The 19078-nt window shown below is 48.8% G+C and overlaps 1 protein-coding gene across 1 annotated transcript in view; it reads right to left on the reverse strand.

The window, feature by feature from the left end:
- The window catches only part of cacna2d2a (calcium channel, voltage-dependent, alpha 2/delta subunit 2a), a 1197503-nt gene that overhangs the window by 589865 nt on the left and 588560 nt on the right, over window positions 1-19078 (reverse strand). The window lies entirely within an intron of this gene.

Here is a 19078-nt window from a genome sequence, read left to right on the forward strand (position 1 = left end):
TCAGTGTTCTCTCAGTGAGAGTGTGTCAGTGTTCTCTCAGTGTGAGTGTGTCAGTGTTCTCTCAGTGAGAGTGTGTCAGTGTTCTCTCAGTGTGAGTGTGTCAGTGTTCTCTCAGTGAGAGTGTGTCAGTGTTCTCACAGTGTGAGTGTCAGTGTTCTCTCAGTGTGAGTGTGTCAGTGTTCTCTCAGTGTGAGTGTGTCAGTGTTCTCTCAGTGTGTGTGTCAGTGTTCTCGCAGTGTGAGTGTGTCAGTGTTCTCTCAGTGAGAGAGTGTCAGTGTTCTCTCAGTGAGAGTGTGTCAGTGTTCTCTCAGTGTGTGTGTCAGTGTTCTCTCAGTGTGAGTGTGTCAGTGTTCTCTCAGAGTGAGTGTGTCAGTGTTCTCTCAGTGAGAGTGTGTCAGTGTTCTCTCAGTGAGAGTGTGTCAGGTTTCTCTCAGTGAGAGTGCGTCAGTGTTCACTCAGTATGAGTGTGTCAGTGTTCTCTCAGTGTGAGTGACAGTGTTCTCTCAGTGTGAGTGTGTCAGTGCTCTCTCAGTGTGAGTGTGTCAGTGTTCTCTGTGTGTGTGTCAGTGTTCTCGCAGTGTGAGTGTCAGTATTCTCTCAATGTGAGTGTGGCAATTTACTCTGTGTGAGTGTGTCAGTGTTCTCTCAGTGTGAGTGTGTCAATGTTCTCTCAGTGTGTGAGTCAATGTTCTCTCAGTGTGAGTATGTCAGTGTTCTCACAGTGTGTGTGTCAGTGTTCCCGCAGTGAGTGTGTCAATGTTCCCTCAGTGTGAGTGTGTCAGTGTTCTCTCAGTGTGTGTGTCAATGTTCTCTCAGTGTGAGTGTGTCCGTGTTCTCCCAGTGTGTATTTGTGTCAGTGTTCTCTCAATGTACGGGTGTGTCTGTCAGTGCCCTCTCTGTGTGTCAGTGTCCTCTCAGTGTGAGTGTCAGAGCCCTCTCAGTGTGAGTTGCAGTGTCTATCAGGGTGTGTGTCAGTGATCACTCAGTGTGAGTGTGTCACTGCTCTCTCAGTCTGAGTGTCAGTGTTGAGCGTCAGTGCTCTCAGTGTCAGTGTCCTTGCAGTGTGTGTGTATCAATGTTGTCTGTGTGTGAGTGTCAGTGTTCTCTCAGTGTGAGTGTCAGTGTTCTCTCAGTGTGTGTGTGTCAGTGTTATCTCAGTGTGAGTGCGTCAGTGTTCTCTCAGTGTGAGTGTGTCAGTGTTCTCTCAGTGTGAGTGTGTCAGTGTTCTCCCAGTGTGAGTGTGTCAGTGTTTTCAGTGTCAGTGAGAGTGTATCAGTGTTCTCTCAGTGAGAGTGTATCAGTGTTCAATCAGTGTGAGTGTGTCAGTGTTCTCTCAGGGTGAGTGTCAGTGTTCGCTCAGTGTGAGTGTGTCAGTGTTCTCTCAGTGAGAGTGTGTCAGTGTTCTCTCAGTGTGTGTGTCAGTGTTCTCTCAGTGTGAGTGTGTCAGTGTTCTCTCAGTGTGAGTGTGTCAGTGTTCACTCAGTGTGAGGGTGTCAGTGTTCTCTCAGTGAGAGTGTGTCAGTGTTCTCACAGTGTATGTCAGTGTTCCCTCAGGGTGAGTGTGTCAGTGTTCCCCCAGTGAGAGTGTGTCAGTGTTCTCTCATTGTGTGTGTCAGTGTTCTCTCAGTGTGAGTGTGTCAGTGTTCTCTCAGTGAGAGTGTGTCAGTGTTCTCGCAGTGTGAGTGTGTCAGTGTTCTCTCAGTGAGAGTGTGTCAGTGTTCTCTGTGTGAGTGTGTCAGTGTTCTCTCAGTGAGAGTGTGTCAGTGTTCTCACAGTGTGAGTGTCAGTGTTCTCTCAGTGTGAGTGTGTCAGTGTTCTCTCAGTGTGAGTGTGTCAGTGTTCTCTCAGTGTGTGTGTCAGTGTTCTCGCAGTGTGAGTGTGTCAGTGTTCTCTCAGTGAGAGAGTGTCAGTGTTCTCTCAGTGAGAGTGTGTCAGTGTTCTCTCAGTGTGTGTGTCAGTGTTCTCTCAGTGTGAGTGTGTCAGTGTTCTCTCAGAGTGAGTGTGTCAGTGTTCTCTCAGTGAGAGTGTGTCAGTGTTCTCTCAGTGAGAGTGTGTCAGGTTTCTCTCAGTGAGAGTGCGTCAGTGTTCACTCAGTATGAGTGTGTCAGTGTTCTCTCAGTGTGAGTGACAGTCTTCTCTCAGTGTGAGTGTGTCAGTGCTCTCTCAGTGTGAGTGTGTCAGTGTTCTCTCAGTGTGTGTGTCAGTGTTCTCGCAGTGTGAGTGTCAGTATTCTCTCAATGTGAGTGTGGGAATTTACTCTGTGTGAGTGTGTCAGTGTTCTCTCAGTGTGAGTGTGTCAATGTTCTCTCAGTGTGTGAGTCAATGTTCTCTCAGTGTGATTGTGTCAGTGTTCTCTCAGTGTGTGTGTGTCAGTGTTCTCTCAGTGTGAGTATGTCAGTGTTCTCACAGTGTGTGTGTCAGTGTTCCCGCAGTGAGGGTGTCAATGTTCCCTCAGTGTGAGTGTGTCAGTGTTCTCTCAGTGTGTGTGTCAATGTTCTCTCAGTGTGAGTGTGTCCGTGTTCTCCCAGTGTGTATTTGTGTCAGTGTTCTCTCAATGTACGGGTGTGTCTGTCAGTGCCCTCTCTGTGTGTCAGTGTCCTCTCAGTGTGAGTGTCAGAGCCCTCTCAGTGTGAGTTGCAGTGTCTATCAGAGTGTGTGTCAGTGATCACTCAGTGTGAGTGTGTCACTGCTCTCTCAGTCTGAGTGTCAGTGTTGAGCGTCAGTGCTCTCAGTGTCAGTGTCCTTGCAGTGTGTGTGTATCAATGTTGTCTGTGTGTGAGTGTCAGTGTTCTCTCAGTGTGAGTGTCAGTGTTCTCTCAGTGTGTGTGTGTCAGTGTTCTCCCAGTGAGTGTGTCAGTGTTCTCTCAGTGTGTGTGTGTCAGTGTTATCTCAGTGTGAGTGCGTCAGTGTTCTCTCAGTGTGAGTGTGTCAGTGTTCTCTCAGTGTGAGTGTGTCAGTGTTCTCCCAGTGTGAGTGTGTCAGTGTTTTCAGTGTCAGTGAGAGTGTATCAGTGTTCTCTCAGTGAGAGTGTATCAGTGTTCAATCAGTGTGAGTGTGTCAGTGTTCTCTCAGGGTGAGTGTCAGTGTTCGCTCAGTGTGAGTGTGTCAGTGTTCTCTCAGTGAGAGTGTGTCAGTGTTCTCTCAGTGTGTGTGTCAGTGGTCCCTCAGTGTGAGTGTGTCAGTGCTCTCTCCGTGAGAGTGTGTCAGTGTTCTCTCAGTGTGTGTGACAGTGTTCTCTCAGTGAGAGTGTGTCAGTGTTCTCTCAGTGTGAGTGTGTCTGTTCTCTCAGTGTGTGTGTCAGTGTTCTCGCAGTGTGAGTGTCAGTATTCCCTCAGTGTGAGTGTGTCAGTGTTCTCTCAGTGTGAGTATGTCAGGGTTCTCTCAGTGTGAGTGTGTCAGTGTTCTCTCAGTGTGAGTGTGTCAGTGTTCTCTCAGTGTGACTGTGTCTGTTCTCTCAGTGTGTGTGTCAGTGTTCTCGCAGTGTGAGTGTCAGTGTTCTCGCACTGTGAGTGTCAGTATTCCCTCAGTGTGAGTGTGTCAGTGTTCTCTCAGTGTGAGTATGTCAGTGTTCTCTCAGTGTGAGTGTGTCAGTGTTCTCTCAGTGTGAGTATGTCAGTGTTCTCTCAGTGTGTGCGTCAATGTTCTCTCAGTGTGATTGTGTCAGTGTTCTCTCAGTGATTGTGTGTCAGTGTTCTCTCAGTGTGTGAGTCAATGTTCTCTCAGTGTGAGTATGTCAATGTTCCCACAGTGTGAGTGTGTCAGTGTTCTCTCAGTGTGTGTGTCAATGTTCTCTCAGTGTGAGTGTGTCAGTGTTCTCCCAGTGTGTATTTGTGTCAGTGTTCTCTCAATGTGCGTGTGTGTCTGTCAGTGCCCTCTCTGTGTGTCAGTGTCCTCTCAGTGTGAGTGCCAGAGTCCTCTCAGTGTGAGTTGCAATGTCTATCAGTGTGTGTGTCAGTGATCACTCCGTGTGAGTGTGTCACTGCTCTCTCAGTCTGAGTGACAGTGTTGAGCGTCAGTGCTCTCAGTGTCAGTGTCCTTGCAGTGTGTGTGTATCAATGTTGTCTGTGTGTGAGTGTCAGTGTTCTCTCAGTGAGAATGTCAGTGTTCTGTCAGCGAGCGTCAGTGTTCTCAGTGTCAGTCTGTCTGTGTCAGTGTTCTCCCAGTGAGTGTGTCAGTGTTCTCTCAGTGTGTGTGTGTCAGTGTTCTCTCAGTGTGAGTGTTTCAGTGTTCTCTCAGTGAGAGTGTATCAGTGTTCTCTCAGTGAGAGTGTGTCAGTGTTCTCTCAGTGTGTGTGTGTCAGTGTTCTCTCAGTGAGAGTGTATCAGTGTTCTCTCAGTGAGAGTGTGTCAGTGTTCTCTCAGTGTGAGTGGGTCAGTGTTCTCCCAGTGTGAGTGTGTCAGTGTTCTCAGTGTCAGTGAGAGTGTGTCAGTGTTCTCTCAGTGTGAGTGTGTCAGTGTTCTCTCAGTGTGAGTGTGTCAGTGTTCACTCAGTGTGAGTGTGTCAGTGTACTCTCAGTGTGAGTGTGTCAGTGTTCTCTCAGTGGGAGTGTGTCAGTGTTCTCTCAGTGTGTGCGTGTGTCAGTGTTCTCTCAGTGTGAGTGTGTCAGTGTTCTCTCAGTGGGAGTGTGTCAGTGTTCTCTCAGTGTGTGTGTGTTAGTGTTCTCTCAGTGCGAGCGTCAGTGTTCTCTCAGTGTGAATGTCAGTGTTCTGTCAGCGAGCGTCAGTGTGTGTGTCAGTGTGTGTGTGTCAGTGTTCTCCCAGTGAGTGTGTCAGTGTTCTCTCAGTGTGTGAGTCAATGTGCTCTCAGTGTGATTGTGTCAGTGTTCTCTCAGTGAGTGTGTGTCAGTGTTCTCTCAGTGTGTGTGTCAATGTTCTTTCAGTGTGAGTATGTCAGTGTTCTCTCAGTGTGTGTGTCAGTGTTCCCGCAGTCAGTGTGTCAATGTTCCCTCAGTGTGAGTGTGTCAGTGTTCTCTCAGTGTGTGTGTCAATGTTCTCTCAGTGTGTGTGTGTCAGTGTTCTCCCAGTGAGTGTGTCAGTGTTCTTTCAGTGTGTGTGTGTCAGTGTTATCTCAGTGTGAGTGCGTCAGTGTTCTCTCAGTGTGAGTGTGTCAGTGTTCTCTCAGTGTGAGTGTGTCAGTGTTCTCCCAGTGTGAGTGTGTCAGTGTTTTCAGTGTCAGTGAGAGTGTATCAGTGTTCTCTCAGTGAGAGTGTGTCAGTGTTCTCTCAGTGTGAGTGTGTCAGTGTTCACTCAGTGTGAGTGTGTCAGTGTACTCTCAGTGTGAGTGTGTCAGTGTTCTCTCAGTGGGAGTGTGTCAGTGTTCTCTCAGTGTGTGTGTGTGTCAGTGTTCTCTCAGTGTGAGTGTGTCAGTGTTCTCTCAGTGGGAGTGTGTCAGTGTTCTCTCAGTGTGTGTGTTAGTGTTCTCTCAGTGCGAGCGTCAGTGTTCTCTCAGTGTGAATGTCAGTGTTCTGTCAGCGAGCGTCAGTGTGTGTGTCAGTGTGTGTGTGTCAGTGTTCTCCCAGTGAGTGTGTCAGTGTTCTCTCAGTGTGTGAGTCAATGTGCTCTCAGTGTGATTGTGTCAGTGTTCTCTCAGTGTGAGTGTGTCAGTGTTCTCTCAGTGTGTGTGTCAATGTTCTTTCAGTGTGAGTATGTCAGTGTTCTCTCAGTGTGTGTGTCAGTGTTCCCGCAGTGAGTGTGTCAATGTTCCCTCAGTGTGAGTGTGTCAGTGTTCTCTCAGTGTGTGTGTCAATGTTCTCTCAGTGTGAGTGTGTCAGTGTTCTCCCAGTGTGTATTTGTGTCAGTGTTCTCTCAATGTGCGTGTGTGTCTGTCAGTGCCCTCTCTGTGTGTCAGTGTCCTCTCAGTGTGAGTGCCAGAGTCCTCTCAGTGTGAGTTGCAGTGTCTATCAGTGTGTGTGTCAGTGATCACTCAGTGTGAGTGTGTCACTGCTCTCTCAGTCTGTGTGTCAGTGTTGAGCGTCAGTGCTCTCAGTGTCAGTGTCCTTGCAGTGTGTGTGTATCAATGTTGTCTGTGTGTGAGTGTCAGTGTTCTCTCAGTGTGAGTGTCAGTGTTCTCTCAGTGTGTGTGTGTCAGTGTTCTCTCAGTGTGAGTGTGTCAGTGTTCTCTCAGTGTGAGTGTGTCAGTGTTCTCTCAGTGTGAGTGTGTCAGTGTTCTCTCAGTGTGTGTGTCAATGTTCTCTCAGTGTGAGTGTGTCAGTGTTCTCCCAGTGTGTACTTGTGTCAGTGTTCTCTCAATGTGCGTGTGTGTCTGTCAGTGCCCTCTCTGTGTGTCAGTGTCCTCTCAGTGTGAGTGCCAGAGTCCTCTCAGTGTGAGTTGCAGTGTCTATCAGTGTGTGTGTCAGTGATCACTCAGTGTGAGTGTGTCACTGCTCTCTCAGTCTGAGTGTCAGTGTTGAGCGTCAGTGCTCTCAGTGTCAGTGTCCTTGCAGTGTGTGTGTATCAATGTTGCCTGTGTGTGAGTGTCAGTGTTCTCTCAGTGTGAGTGTCAGTGCTCTCTCAGTGTGTGTGTGTCAGTGTTCTCTCAGTGTGAGTGTGTCAGTGTTCTCTCAGTGTGGGTGTGTCAGTGTTCCCTCAGTGAGAGTGTGTCAGTGTTCTCTCAGTGTGTGTGTGTCAGTGGTCCCTCAGTGTGAGTGTGTCAGTGTTCTCTCAGTGAGAGTGTGTCAGTGTTCTCTCAGTGTGTGTGTCAGTGTGCTCTCAGTGAGAGTGTGTCAGTGTTCTCTCAGTGTGAGTGTGTCAGTGTTCTCTCAGTGTGTGTGTCAGTGTTCTCTCAGTGAGAGTGTGTCAGTGTTCTCTCAGTGTGAGTGTGTCTGTGTTCTCCCAGTGTGTGTGTCAGTGTTCTCTCAGTGTGAGTGTGTCGGTGTTCTCTCAGTGTGAGTGTGTCAGTGCTCTCACAGTGAGAGTGTGTCAGTGTTCTCTCAGTGAGCGTGTGTCAGTGTTCTCTCAGTGTCAGTGTGTCAGTGTTCACTCAGTGTGAGGGTGTCAGTGTTCTCTCAGTGTGTGAGTGTCAATGTTCGCTCAGTGTGAGTGTGTCAGTGTTCACTCAGTGTGAGGGTGTCAGTTTTCTCCCAGTGTGTGAGTGTCAGTGTTCTCTCAGTGTGAGTGCCAGTGTTCTCTCAGTGAGAGTGTGTCAGTGTTCTCTCAGTGTGAGTGTGTCAGTGTTCTCTCAGTGTGTGTGTCAGTGTTCTCTCAGTATGAGTGTGTCAGTGTTCTCTCAGTGTGAGTGTCAGTATTCTCTCAGTGTGAGTGTGTCAGTGTTCTCTCAGTGTGTGTGTCAGTGTTCTCTCTGTGTGTCAGTGTTCTCTCAGTCCGATTGTGTCAGTGTTCTCTCAGTGATTGTGTGTCAGTGTTCTCTCAGTGTGTGTGTCAATGTTCTCTCAGTGTGAGTGTGTCAGTGTTCCCCCAGTGTGTATTTGTGTCAGTGTTCTCTCAATGTGTGTGTGTGTCTGTCAGTGCCCTCTCTGTGTGTCAGTGTCCTCTCAGTGAGAGTGTTTCAGTGTTCTCTCAGTGTGAGTGTGTCAGTGTTCTCTCAGTGGGAGTGTGTCAGTGTTCTCTCAGTGGGAGTGTGTCAGTGTTCTCTCAGTGTGTGTGTGTCAGTGTTCTCTCAGTGTGAGTGTGTCAGTGTTCTCTCAGTGGGAGTGTGTCAGTGTTCTCTCAGTGTGTGTGTGTTAGTGTTCTCTCAGTGCGCGCGTCAGTGTTCTCTCAGTGTGAATGTCAGTGTTCTGTCAGCGAGCGTCAGTGAGAGTGTGTCAGTGTTCTCTCAGTGTGAGTATGTTAGTGTTGAGCGTCAGTGCTCTCAGTGTCAGGGTCCTTGCAGTGTGTGTGTATCAATGTTGTCTGTGTGTGAGTGTCAGTGTTCTCTCAGTGTGTGTGTCAGTGTTCTCTCAGTGAGAATGTGTCAGTGTTCTCTCAGTGTGAGTGTGTCTGTGTTCTCCCAGTGTGTGTGTCAGTATTCTCTCAGTGTGAGTGTGTCGGTGTTCTCTCAGTGTGTGTGTCAGTGCTCTCACAGTGAGAGTGTGTCAGTGTTCTCTCAGTGAGCGTGTGTCAGTGTTCTCTCAGTGTCAGTGTGTCAGTGTTCTCTCAGAGTGAGTGTGTCAGTGTTCTCTCAACGAGAGTGTGTCAGTGTTCTCTCAGTGTGTGTGTCAGTGTTCTCTCAGTGAGAATGTGTCAGTGTTCTCTCAGTGTGAGTGTGTCTGTGTTCTCCCAGTGTGTGTGTCAGTATTCTCTCAGTGTGAGTGTGTCGGTGTTCTCTCAGTGTGTGTGTCAGTGCTCTCACAGTGAGAGTGTGTCAGTGTTCTCTCAGTGAGCGTGTGTCAGTGTTCTCTCAGTGTCAGTGTGTCAGTGTTCTCTCAGAGTGCGTGTGTCAGTGTTCGCTCAGTGAGAGTGTGTCAGTGTTCTCTCAGTGAGAGTGTGTCAGTGTTCTCTCAGTGTGAGTGTGTCAGTGTTCTCTCAACGAGAGTGTGTCAGTGTTCGCTCAGTGTGAGTGTGTCAGTGTTCCCCCAGTGTGTATTTGTGTCAGTGTTCTCTCAATGTGTGTGTGTGTCTGTCAGTGCCCTCTCTGTGTGTCAGTGCCCTCTCAGTGAGAGTGTATCAGTGTTCTCTCAGTGTGAGTGTCAGTGTTCGCTCAGTGTGAGTGTGTCAGTGTTCCCCCAGTGTGTATTTGTGTCAGTGTTCTCTCAATGTGTGTCTGTCAGTGCCCTCTCTGTGTGTCAGTGTCCTCTCAGTGAGAGTGTATCAGTGTTCTCTCAGTGTGAGTGTCAGTGTTCGCTCAGTGTGAGTGTGTCAGTGTTCCCCCAGTGTGTATTTGTGTCAGTGTTCTCTCAATGTCTGTGTGTGTCTGTCAGTGCCCTCTCTGTGTGTCAGTGTCCTCTCAGTGAGAGTGTATCAGTGTTCTCTCAGTGTGAGTGTGTCAGTGTTCTCTCAGTGGGAGTGTGTCAGTGTTCTCTCAGTGTGTGTGTGTCAGTGTTCTCTCAGTGTGAGTGTGTCAGTGTTCTCTCAGTGGGAGTGTGTCAGTGTTCTCTCAGTGTGTGTGTGTTAGTGTTCTCTCAGTGCGAGCGTCAGTGTTCTCTCAGTGTGAATGTCAGTGTTCTGTCAGCGAGCGTCAGTGAGAGTGTGTCAGTGTTCTCTCAGTGTGAGTATGTTAGTGTTGAGCGTCAGTGCTCTCAGTGTCAGTGTCCTTGCAGTGTGTGTGTATCAATGTTGTCTGTGTGTGAGTGTCAGTGTTCTCTCAGTGTGTGTGTCAGTGTTCTCTCAGTGAGAATGTGTCAGTGTTCTCTCAGTGTGAGTGTGTCTGTGTTCTCCCAGTGTGTGTGTCAGTGTTCTCTCAGTGTGAGTGTGTCGGTGTTCTCTCAGTGTGAGTGTGTCAGTGCTCTCACAGTGAGAGTGTGTCAGTGTTCTCTCAGTGAGCGTGTGTCAGTGTTCTCTCAGTGTCAGTGTGTCAGTGTTCTCTCAGAGTGAGTGTGTCAGTGTTCGCTCAGTGAGAGTGTGTCAGTGTTCTCTCAGTGAGAGTGTGTCAGTGTTCTCTCAGTGTGAGTGTGTCAGTGTTCTCTCAACGAGAGTGTGTCAGTGTTCTCTCAGTGTGTGTGTCAGTGTTCTCTCAGTGAGAGTGTGTCAGTGATCTCTCAGTGTGAGTGTCAGTGTTCTCTCAGTGAGAGTGTGTCAGTGTTCACTCAGTGTGAGTGTGTCAGTGTTCTCTCAGTGTGAGTGTGTCAGTGTTCTCTCAGTGTGTGTGTGGCAGTGTTCTCTCAGTGTGTGTCAGTGTTCTCTCAGTGTGAGTGTGTCAGTGTTCTCTCAGTGTGAGTGTGTCAGTGTTCTCTCAGTGTGAGTGTGTCAGTGTTCTCTCAGTGTGTGTGTGTCAGTGTTCTCTCAGTGTGAGTGTGTCAGTGTTCTCTCAGTGTGAGTGTGTCAGTGTTCTCTCAGTGTGAGTGTGTCAGTGTTCTCTCAGTGTGTGTGTCAATGTTCTCTCAGTGTGAGTGTGTCAGTGTTCTCCCAGTGTGTACTTGTGTCAGTGTTCTCTCAATGTGCGTGTGTGTCTGTCAGTGCCCTCTCTGTGTGTCAGTGTCCTCTCAGTGTGAGTGCCAGAGTCCTCTCAGTGTGAGTTGCAGTGTCTATCAGTGTGTGTGTCAGTGATCACTCAGTGTGAGTGTGTCACTGCTCTCTCAGTCTGAGTGTCAGTGTTGAGCGTCAGTGCTCTCAGTGTCAGTGTCCTTGCAGTGTGTGTGTATCAATGTTGCCTGTGTGTGAGTGTCAGTGTTCTCTCAGTGTGAGTGTCAGTGCTCTCTCAGTGTGTGTGTGTCAGTGTTCTCTCAGTGTGAGTGTGTCAGTGTTCTCTCAGTGTGTGTGTCAGTGTTCTCTCAGTATGAGTGTGTCAGTGTTCTCTCAGTGTGAGTGTCAGTATTCTCTCAGTGTGAGTGTGTCAGTGTTCTCTCAGTGTGTGTGTCAGTGTTCTCTCTGTGTGTCAGTGTTCTCTCAGTCCGATTGTGTCAGTGTTCTCTCAGTGATTGTGTGTCAGTGTTCTCTCAGTGTGTGTGTCAATGTTCTCTCAGTGTGAGTGTGTCAGTGTTCCCCCAGTGTGTATTTGTGTCAGTGTTCTCTCAATGTGTGTGTGTGTCTGTCAGTGCCCTCTCTGTGTGTCAGTGTCCTCTCAGTGAGAGTGTTTCAGTGTTCTCTCAGTGTGAGTGTGTCAGTGTTCTCTCAGTGGGAGTGTGTCAGTGTTCTCTCAGTGGGAGTGTGTCAGTGTTCTCTCAGTGTGTGTGTGTCAGTGTTCTCTCAGTGTGAGTGTGTCAGTGTTCTCTCAGTGGGAGTGTGTCAGTGTTCTCTCAGTGTGTGTGTGTTAGTGTTCTCTCAGTGCGCGCGTCAGTGTTCTCTCAGTGTGAATGTCAGTGTTCTGTCAGCGAGCGTCAGTGAGAGTGTGTCAGTGTTCTCTCAGTGTGAGTATGTTAGTGTTGAGCGTCAGTGCTCTCAGTGTCAGGGTCCTTGCAGTGTGTGTGTATCAATGTTGTCTGTGTGTGAGTGTCAGTGTTCTCTCAGTGTGTGTGTCAGTGTTCTCTCAGTGAGAATGTGTCAGTGTTCTCTCAGTGTGAGTGTGTCTGTGTTCTCCCAGTGTGTGTGTCAGTATTCTCTCAGTGTGAGTGTGTCGGTGTTCTCTCAGTGTGTGTGTCAGTGCTCTCACAGTGAGAGTGTGTCAGTGTTCTCTCAGTGAGCGTGTGTCAGTGTTCTCTCAGTGTCAGTGTCTCAGTGTTCTCTCAGAGTGAGTGTGTCAGTGTTCGCTCAGTGAGAGTGTGTCAGTGTTCTCTCAGTGAGAGTGTGTCAGTGTTCTCTCAGTGTGAGTGTGTCAGTGTTCTCTCAACGAGAGTGTGTCAGTGTTCTCTCAGTGTGTGTGTCAGTGTTCTCTCAGTGAGAATGTGTCAGTGTTCTCTCAGTGTGAGTGTGTCTGTGTTCTCCCAGTGTGTGTGTCAGTGTTCTCTCAGTGTGAGTGTGTCGGTGTTCTCTCAGTGTGAGTGTGTCAGTGCTCTCACAGTGAGAGTGTGTCAGTGTTCTCTCAGTGAGCGTGTGTCAGTGTTCTCTCAGTGTCAGTGTGTCAGTGTTCTCTCAGAGTGAGTGTGTCAGTGTTCGCTCAGTGAGAGTGTGTCAGTGTTCTCTCAGTGAGAGTGTGTCAGTGTTCTCTCAGTGTGAGTGTGTCAGTGTTCTCTCAACGAGAGTGTGTCAGTGTTCTCTCAGTGTGTGTGTCAGTGTTCTCTCAGTGAGAGTGTGTCAGTGATCTCTCAGTGTGAGTGTCAGTGTTCTCTCAGTGAGAGTGTGTCAGTGTTCACTCAGTGTGAGTGTGTCAGTGTTCTCTCAGTGTGAGTGTGTCAGTGTTCTCTCAGTGTGTGTGTGGCAGTGTTCTCTCAGTGTGTGTCAGTGTTCTCTCAGTGTGAGTGTGTCAGTGTTCTCTCAGTGTGAGTGTGTCAATGTTCTCTCAGTGTGAGTGTGTCAGTGTTCTCTCAGTGTGTGTGTGTCAGTGTTCTCTCAGTGTGAGTGTGTCAGTGTTCTCTCAGTGTGAGTGTGTCAGTGTTCTCTCAGTGTGAGTGTGTCAGTGTTCTCTCAGTGTGTGTGTCAATGTTCTCTCAGTGTGAGTGTGTCAGTGTTCTCCCAGTGTGTACTTGTGTCAGTGTTCTCTCAATGTGCGTGTGTGTCTGTCAGTGCCCTCTCTGTGTGTCAGTGTCCTCTCAGTGTGAGTGCCAGAGTCCTCTCAGTGTGAGTTGCAGTGTCTATCAGTGTGTGTGTCAGTGATCACTCAGTGTGAGTGTGTCACTGCTCTCTCAGTCTGAGTGTCAGTGTTGAGCGTCAGTGCTCTCAGTGTCAGTGTCCTTGCAGTGTGTGTGTATCAATGTTGCCTGTGTGTGAGTGTCAGTGTTCTCTCAGTGTGAGTGTCAGTGCTCTCTCAGTGTGTGTGTGTCAGTGTTCTCTCAGTGTGAGTGTGTCAGTGTTCTCTCAGTGTGTGTGTCAGTGTTCTCTCAGCATGAGTGTGTCAGTGTTCTCTCAGTGTGAGTGTCAGTATTCTCTCAGTGTGAGTGTGTCAGTGTTCTCTCAGTGTGTGTGTCAGTGTTCTCTCTGTGTGTCAGTGTTCTCTCAGTCCGATTGTGTCAGTGTTCTCTCAGTGATTGTGTGTCAGTGTTCTCTCAGTGTGTGTGTCAATGTTCTCTCAGTGTGAGTGTGTCAGTGTTCCCCCAGTGTGTATTTGTGTCAGTGTTCTCTCAATGTGTGTGTGTGTCTGTCAGTGCCCTCTCTGTGTGTCAGTGTCCTCTCAGTGAGAGTGTTTCAGTGTTCTCTCAGTGTGAGTGTGTCAGTGTTCTCTCAGTGGGAGCGTGTCAGTGTTCTCTCAGTGGGAGTGTGTCAGTGTTCTCTCAGTGTGTGTGTGTCAGTGTTCTCTCAGTGTGAGTGTGTCAGTGTTCTCTCAGTGGGAGTGTGTCAGTGTTCTCTCAGTGTGTGTGTGTTAGTGTTCTCTCAGTGCGCGCGTCAGTGTTCTCTCAGTGTGAATGTCAGTGTTCTGTCAGCGAGCGTCAGTGAGAGTGTGTCAGTGTTCTCTCAGTGTGAGTATGTTAGTGTTGAGCGTCAGTGCTCTCAGTGTCAGGGTCCTTGCAGTGTGTGTGTATCAATGTTGTCTGTGTGTGAGTGTCAGTGTTCTCTCAGTGTGAGTGTGTCTGTGTTCTCCCAGTGTGTGTGTCAGTATTCTCTCAGTGTGAGTGTGTCGGTGTTCTCTCAGTGTGTGTGTCAGTGCTCTCACAGTGAGAGTGTGTCAGTGTTCTCTCAGTGAGCGTGTGTCAGTGTTCTCTCAGTGTCAGTGTGTCAATGTTCTCTCAGAGTGAGTGTGTCAGTGTTCGCTCAGTGAGAGTGTGTCAGTGTTCTCTCAGTGAGAGTGTGTCAGTGTTCTCTCAGTGTGAGTGTGTCAGTGTTCTCTCAACGAGAGTGTGTCAGTGTTCTCTCAGTGTGTGTGTCAGTGTTCTCTCAGTGAGAATGTGTCAGTGTTCTCTCAGTGTGAGTGTGTCTGTGTTCTCCCAGTGTGTGTGTCAGTATTCTCTCAGTGTGAGTGTGTCGGTGTTCTCTCAGTGTGTGTGTCAGTGCTCTCACAGTGAGAGTGTGTCAGTGTTCTCTCAGTGAGCGTGTGTCAGTGTTCTCTCAGTGTCAGTGTGTCAGTGTTCTCTCAGAGTGAGTGTGTCAGTGTTCGCTCAGTGAGAGTGTGTCAGTGTTCTCTCAGTGAGAGTGTGTCAGTGTTCTCTCAGTGTGAGTGTGTCAGTGTTCTCTCAGTGTGTGTGTCAGTGTTCTCTCAGTATGAGTGTGTCGGTGTTCTCTCAGTGTGTGTGTCAGTGCTCTCACAGTGAGAGTGTGTCAGTGTTCTCTCAGTGAGCGTGTGTCAGTGTTCTCTCAGTGTCAGTGTGTCAGTGTTCTCTCAGAGTGAGTGTGTCAGTGTTCGCTCAGTGAGAGTGTGTCAGTGTTCTCTCAGTGAGAGTGTGTCAGTGTTCTCTCAGTGTGAGTGTGTCAGTGTTCTCTCAACGAGAGTGTGTCAGTGTTCGCTCAGTGTGAGTGTGTCAGTGTTCCCCCAGTGTGTATATGTGTCAGTGTTCTCTCAATGTGTGTGTGTGTCTGTCAGTGCCCTCTCTGTGTGTCAGTGCCCTCTCAGTGAGAGTGTATCAGTGTTCTCTCAGTGTGAGTGTCAGTGTTCGCTCAGTGTGAGTGTGTCAGTGTTCCCCCAGTGTGTATTTGTGTCAGTGTTCTCTCAGTGTGAGTGTCAGTGCTCTCTCAGTGTGTGTGTGTCAGTGTTCTCTCAGTGTGAGTGTGTCAGTGTTCTCTCAGTGTGTGTGTCAGTGTTCTCTCAGTATGAGTGTGTCAGTGTTCTCTCAGTGTGAGTGTCAGTATTCTCTCAGTGTGAGTGTGTCAGTGTTCTCTCAGTGTGTGTGTCAGTGTTCTCTCTGTGTGTCAGTGTTCTCTCAGTCCGATTGTGTCAGTGTTCTCTCAGTGATTGTGTGTCAGTGTTCTCTCAGTGTGTGTGTCAATGTTCTCTCAGTGTGAGTGTGTCAGTGTTCCCCCAGTGTGTATTTGTGTCAGTGTTCTCTCAATGTGTGTGTGTGTCTGTCAGTGCCCTCTCTGTGTGTCAGTGTCCTCTCAGTGAGAGTGTTTCAGTGTTCTCTCAGTGTGAGTGTGTCAGTGTTCTCTCAGTGGGAGTGTGTCAGTGTTCTCTCAGTGGGAGTGTGTCAGTGTTCTCTCAGTGTGTGTGTGTCAGTGTTCTCTCAGTGTGAGTGTGTCAGTGTTCTCTCAGTGGGAGTGTGTCAGTGTTCTCTCAGTGTGTGTGTGTTAGTGTTCTCTCAGTGCGCGCGTCAGTGTTCTCTCAGTGTGAATGTCAGTGTTCTGTCAGCGAGCGTCAGTGAGAGTGTGTCAGTGTTCTCTCAGTGTGAGTATGTTAGTGTTGAGCGTCAGTGCTCTCAGTGTCAGGGTCCTTGCAGTGTGTGTGTATCAATGTTGTCTGTGTGTGAGTGTCAGTGTTCTCTCAGTGTGTGTGTCAGTGTTCTCTCAGTGAGAATGTGTCAGTGTTCTCTCAGTGTGAGTGTGTCTGTGTTCTCCCAGTGTGTGTGTCAGTATTCTCTCAGTGTGAGTGTGTCGGTGTTCTCTCAGTGTGTGTGTCAGTGCTCTCACAGTGAGAGTGTGTCAGTGTTCTCTCAGTGAGCGTGTGTCAGTGTTCTCTCAGTGTCAGTGTCTCAGTGTTCTCTCAGAGTGAGTGTGTCAGTGTTCGCTCAGTGAGAGTGTGTCAGTGTTCTCTCAGTGAGAGTGTGTCAGTGTTCTCTCAGTGTGAGTGTGTCAGTGTTCTCTCAACGAGAGTGTGTCAGTGTTCTCTCAGTGTGTGTGTCAGTGTTCTCTCAGTGAGAATGTGTCAGTGTTCTCTCAGTGTGAGTGTGTCTGTGTTCTCCCAGTGTGTGTGTCAGTGTTCTCTCAGTGTGAGTGTGTCGGTGTTCTCTCAGTGTGAGTGTGTCAGTGCTCTCACAGTGAGAGTGTGTCAGTGTTCTCTCAGTGAGCGTGTGTCAGTGTTCTCTCAGTGTCAGTGTGTCAGTGTTCTCTCAGAGTGAGTGTGTCAGTGTTCGCTCAGTGAGAGTGTGTCAGTGTTCTCTCAGTGAGAGTGTGTCAGTGTTCTCTCAGTGTGAGTGTGTCAGTGTTCTCTCAACGAGAGTGTGTCAGTGTTCTCTCAGTGTGTGTGTCAGTGTTCTCTCAGTGAGAGTGTGTCAGTGATCTCTCAGTGTGAGTGTCAGTGTTCTCTCAGTGAGAGTGTGTCAGTGTTCACTCAGTGTGAGTGTGTCAGTGTTCTCTCAGTGTGAGTGTGTCAGTGTTCTCTCAGTGTGTGTGTGGCAGTGTTCTCTCAGTGTGTGTCAGTGTTCTCTCAGTGTGAGTGTGTCAGTGTTCTCTCAGTGTGAGTGTGTCAGTGTTCTCTCAGTGTGAGTGTGTCAGTGTTCTCTCAGTGTGTGTGTGTCAGTGTTCTCTCAGTGTGAGTGTGTCAGTGTTCTCTCAGTGTGAGTGTGTCAGTGTTCTCTCAGTGTGAGTGTGTCAGTGTTCTCTCAGTGTGTGTGTCAATGTTCTCTCAGTGTGAGTGTGTCAGTGTTCTCCCAGTGTGTACTTGTGTCAGTGTTCTCTCAATGTGCGTGTGTGTCTGTCAGTGCCCTCTCTGTGTGTCAGTGTCCTCTCAGTGTGAGTGCCAGAGTCCTCTCAGTGTGAGTTGCAGTGTCTATCAGTGTGTGTGTCAGTGATCACTCAGTGTGAGTGTGTCACTGCTCTCTCAGTCTGAGTGTCAGTGTTGAGCGTCAGTGCTCTCAGTGTCAGTGTCCTTGCAGTGTGTGTGTATCAATGTTGCCTGTGTGTGAGTGTCAGTGTTCTCTCAGTGTGAGTGTCAGTGCTCTCTCAGTGTGTGTGTGTCAGTGTTCTCTCAGTGTGAGTGTGTCAGTGTTCTCTCAGTGTGTGTGTCAGTGTTCTCTCAGCATGAGTGTGTCAGTGTTCTCTCAGTGTGAGTGTCAGTATTCTCTCAGTGTGAGTGTGTCAGTGTTCTCTCAGTGTGTGTGTCAGTGTTCTCTCTGTGTGTCAGTGTTCTCTCAGTCCGATTGTGTCAGTGTTCTCTCAGTGATTGTGTGTCAGTGTTCTCTCAGTGTGTGTGTCAATGTTCTCTCAGTGTGAGTGTGTCAGTGTTCCCCCAGTGTGTATTTGTGTCAGTGTTCTCTCAATGTGTGTGTGTGTCTGTCAGTGCCCTCTCTGTGTGTCAGTGTCCTCTCAGTGAGAGTGTTTCAGTGTTCTCTCAGTGTGAGTGTGTCAGTGTTCTCTCAGTGGGAGCGTGTCAGTGTTCTCTCAGTGGGAGTGTGTCAGTGTTCTCTCAGTGTGTGTGTGTCAGTGTTCTCTCAGTGTGAGTGTGTCAGTGTTCTCTCAGTGGGAGTGTGTCAGTGTTCTCTCAGTGTGTGTGTGTTAGTGTTCTCTCAGTGCGCGCGTCAGTGTTCTCTCAGTGTGAATGTCAGTGTTCTGTCAGCGAGCGTCAGTGAGAGTGTGTCAGTGTTCTCTCAGTGTGAGTATGTTAGTGTTGAGCGTCAGTGCTCTCAGTGTCAGGGTCCTTGCAGTGTGTGTGTATCAATGTTGTCTGTGTGTGAGTGTCAGTGTTCTCTCAGTGTGAGTGTGTCTGTGTTCTCCCAGTGTGTGTGTCAGTATTCTCTCAGTGTGAGTGTGTCGGTGTTCTCTCAGTGTGTGTGTCAGTGCTCTCACAGTGAGAGTGTGTCAGTGTTCTCTCAGTGAGCGTGTGTCAGTGTTCTCTCAGTGTCAGTGTGTCAATGTTCTCTCAGAGTGAGTGTGTCAGTGTTCGCTCAGTGAGAGTGTGTCAGTGTTCTCTCAGTGAGAGTGTGTCAGTGTTCTCTCAGTGTGAGTGTGTCAGTGTTCTCTCAACGAGAGTGTGTCAGTGTTCTCTCAGTGTGTGTGTCAGTGTTCTCTCAGTGAGAATGTGTCAGTGTTCTCTCAGTGTGAGTGTGTCTGTGTTCTCCCAGTGTGTGTGTCAGTATTCTCTCAGTGTGAGTGTGTCGGTGTTCTCTCAGTGTGTGTGTCAGTGCTCTCACAGTGAGAGTGTGTCAGTGTTCTCTCAGTGAGCGTGTGTCAGTGTTCTCTCAGTGTCAGTGTGTCAGTGTTCTCTCAGAGTGAGTGTGTCAGTGTTCGCTCAGTGAGAGTGTGTCAGTGTTCTCTCAGTGAGAGTGTGTCAGTGTTCTCTCAGTGTGAGTGTGTCAGTGTTCTCTCAGTGTGTGTGTCAGTGTTCTCTCAGTATGAGTGTGTCGGTGTTCTCTCAGTGTGTGTGTCAGTGCTCTCACAGTGAGAGTGTGTCAGTGTTCTCTCAGTGAGCGTGTGTCAGTGTTCTCTCAGTGTCAGTGTGTCAGTGTTCTCTCAGAGTGAGTGTGTCAGTGTTCGCTCAGTGAGAGTGTGTCAGTGTTCTCTCAGTGAGAGTGTGTCAGTGTTCTCTCAGTGTGAGTGTGTCAGTGTTCTCTCAACGAGAGTGTGTCAGTGTTCGCTCAGTGTGAGTGTGTCAGTGTTCCCCCAGTGTGTATATGTGTCAGTGTTCTCTCAATGTGTGTGTGTGTCTGTCAGTGCCCTCTCTGTGTGTCAGTGCCCTCTCAGTGAGAGTGTATCAGTGTTCTCTCAGTGTGAGTGTCAGTGTTCGCTCAGTGTGAGTGTGTCAGTGTTCCCCCAGTGTGTATTTGTGTCAGTGTTCTCTCAATGTGTGTCTGTCAGTGCCCTCTCTGTGTGTCAGTGTCCTCTCAGTGAGAGTGTATCAGTGTTCTCTCAGTGTGAGTGTCAGTGTTCGCTCAGTGTGAGTGTGTCAGTGTTCCCCCAGTGTGTATTTGTGTCAGTGTTCTCTCAATGTCTGTGTGTGTCTGTCAGTGCCCTCTCTGTGTGTCAGTGTCCTCTCAGTGAGAGTGTATCAGTGTTCTCTCAGTGTGAGTGTGTCAGTGTTCTCTCAGTGGGAGTGTGTCAGTGTTCTCTCAGTGTGTGTGTGTCAGTGTTCTCTCAGTGTGAGTGTGTCAGTGTTCTCTCAGTGGGAGTGTATCAGTGTTCTCTCAGTGTGAGTGTGTCAGTGTTCTCTCAGTGAGAGTGTGTCAGTGTTCTCTCAGTGTGAGTATGTTAGTGTTGAGCGTCAGTGCTCTCAGTGTCAGGGTCCTTGCAGTGTGTGTGTATCAATGTTGTCTGTGTGTGAGTGTCAGTGTTCTCTCAGTGTGTGTGTCAGTGTTCTCTCAGTGAGAATGTGTCAGTGTTCTCTCAGTGTGAGTGTGTCTGTGTTCTCCCAGTGTGTGTGTCAGTATTCTCTCAGTGTGAGTGTGTCGGTGTTCTCTCAGTGTGTGTGTCAGTGCTCTCACAGTGAGAGTGTGTCAGTGTTCTCTCAGTGAGCGTGTGTCAGTGTTCTCTCAGTGTCAGTGTGTCAGTGTTCTCTCAGAGTGAGTGTGTCAGTGTTCGCTCAGTGAGAGTGTGTCAGTGTTCTCTCAGTGAGAGTGTGTCAGTGTTCTCTCAGTGTGAGTGTGTCAGTGTTCTCT

The sequence above is a fragment of the Mustelus asterias genome, chromosome 3 (genome assembly GCF_964213995.1).
Source record: "Mustelus asterias chromosome 3, sMusAst1.hap1.1, whole genome shotgun sequence".
NCBI lineage: Eukaryota > Metazoa > Chordata > Chondrichthyes > Carcharhiniformes > Triakidae > Mustelus > Mustelus asterias.